This window comes from Myotis davidii, unplaced genomic scaffold, assembly GCF_000327345.1.
Source record: "Myotis davidii unplaced genomic scaffold, ASM32734v1 scaffold534, whole genome shotgun sequence".
Lineage (NCBI taxonomy): Eukaryota > Metazoa > Chordata > Mammalia > Chiroptera > Vespertilionidae > Myotis > Myotis davidii.
The window spans coordinates 4,547,596-4,550,232 of NW_006286678.1; positions in this window are offsets into that span (position 1 = coordinate 4,547,596).

A 2,637-nucleotide genomic window follows, 5' to 3' on the forward strand; every position below is an offset into this window, starting at 1 on the left:
TAAGGCCACACAGCAAGTCGTGTATTCACTTCACAAACATTGATGAGTGTCTACTATGTGCATGGTACAGAACCAAATACTAGCGGTACATTCATGAACGAGACAGGCTTGGACCTGCCCTCGGGAAGTCTACCGATGTGTGGAAGAATCGCAATAAGAATAACCCAAAGAGTTGTGGATTATAGGTGTGCTAGGTGCTGAGGAGGGGATGTCTGAGGTTTTTCAAAAGCATAAAGCAGAGACTGGGCCGGCTTGAAGGGGAAATGCATTTGTGCTGAGCCCTGAAGGGGTTGGGCTGAATCAGAAGGGACCTGGGTGTGCGAGATTGTGTCTGGCAGAAGGAAGAGCAAGTGCAAAGGCCCTGGGGTAAGAGAGAGAGGGGAAGGAGTAAAGAACAGAAAGAAACCCAGAGGCTGTGCTTTAGGGGCTGGGCTGCCCAGAGGGGTGGGTGGTGATGTTGGAGAGATAGGTCTGGCCAAGTAGGCTGTGGTCAGGGTTTTGGTCTTTCTCCTACAAACGGAGTAAAGTCTCCTGCTTCCCCTCTGGGAATGACCGTTGTATGGGCGGGGCAGACCTGAGCCTCACACTCTAGCTGCTGGGTTGTAGGGAGAAGAGTCTGTTTCCATCACAAACAGCCTCTCCCACTGCTCAGGGCCCTTCTGAAATATGGCCAGAGCCACATCTCACCTGACGCAGGAGGAGAAAGAAGAGGAATTCAGTCAGGAAAATTTCTTTAGATGAAGCCTACTTTTCCCTCCAGAATCTGGGAGAAAATTTATTTTCCAACCATTGATAAGAGCACATAGTTTTAGCGCTTGCAAGCTTTCATCCTCCACCTTAAGAGGTCCAGAGCGGGCACAGGGTTTGTGTGAGGCCATCCAGTCGGTGGGTGGTGAGGAGCGAGGGCCCAGGCACAAAGCCTCCGGTGTGTCGGCACCAGCCTTCCAGTAGCCCTTATTTTCTCAGTCAAACATTCAGCCTCAGCGACTGCTTCCCTCTGTGTTTCCCATGATCCTCACGGAAACTCAGACTCTGAATCGTAGTTTATTTGGTTTAGGATGCCCAGAAAGACTGGGCAGAGACTACAGGGCTTCATAACTGGGAGGAGTCCACCGTGTGTCCATTCATTCACTCCCTTGCTCAGACACTCATGTGCTCATTTAGCCAACACAGTTCTTGCATTCTGGGCTGTGAGTCTGGCACAGTGTCAGGCTCCCAGGGGAGGGAGGATGAACCAGGCACCAGCTCCCAGGGGTAATATGATGGATTCAGACTTTGCAAGGCAAGGGAGAAGGTTCTGTAGCCCTGATGAGTGGAGACGGTGCCTCAGCGAGGAGCACCAAGGGGGATGTTACGGAGGAGGTGTCGGAGGAGGTGTTGGGGGACAGGTGGCTAGGCCCATGCAGAGATGGGGCCTGTTGGAGAGGAGACCTGAATTACAAACATCGTGAGGGCTGTTTCTAGCAGTCTCGCTGTGCGGTGTCCTTCAGAATGAGCGGACACGGCTGCAGGCCTGTCTCTGACTGTGGGCTGAGGCGGGGCCTGCAGGTGAACCTTGTGGTGGGATAATGACTGACTCAGGGCTTTCTGGTTAATCTGCTTCACCTCCCGGTAATATGCGGTAATGAGGAGAGATGGAAGGTGAGGCCGCAGGGCTGCCGGGCACACACACAGGCACTGGACTATGAATGACGTACCCTCGCTCCCGATTCCCAATCACTTTGGACAAATGATGGTCCGAGCAAGGGGCTGCAGGCTGGGAAGGCAGGCACTTCAAGGGTACAGGTTCCTTGAGCCCCCTCATGCTTGCTTTCGCCTTGCCTGTGAGCCCCTGGGCGGGCATGACTGTGGTGCCAGGAAGGGGGCCTGGAGCTCTGGCCGCTGAAGCTGGCCCCTTCAATTGTGAGTGGAACCGTGACTCCGAGGGCTAGTGGCCTGGTGCGGGCCTTGCTGTCGGTTTCATCCATTGAGCAGCCTGGGCGGGGAGAAAGAGCATTTGCTGGCCTTGGAGTTGGAGTTTGACTTGAGTCCGGGCCCTGCCCTGGTGGGTAAGTCGTTTTTTCTCTGGAATTCAGTGTTCATATCTGCAGCAGCAGTCATTGTGATTTTGATAGCAATAACAGCAGCAGTGGCGGCGGCAGTAACAACAGTGATCTCCCTCACCTATGCATGACACTGCAGTTTTCAAAGCCCTTTCACATCCCTTCTCTCCCTGAACTCTCCATGTAAGTGTCTGCTGAGCAGGCTGGGCAAGATTGGTGAGCCCCATTTTACAGATCGGCACATTCTTTCCAGAGTGTTCCTCCTAGGCTCAGGCCCAGGAGGCTTCTGGGACTTGTTGAGGCCACAAAGCTAGAATTTGACCTCAGGGTCTTTGATTGTCAGCTTATATAAGACGTCTTGCCTTCTGTCTTCATGTTCCCCAAAGACTTTAGAAGCCAGTTTTCTGATTGGTTGGTTTTCAGCATCGGCCTTTTGCACTCAGAGTTCACCTGTTATTCCAGAACCTTCAGAGACTTGCCATAGGCTTGGGTGGTCAAATCCTCCTAATCACCCACCCAAGCGCCCATGGGGAGAGCCTTCTTCAGGGCCAGCTTGGGGGCCTGCCAGTCACTTCCATGAGCTCAGAGCCCACCC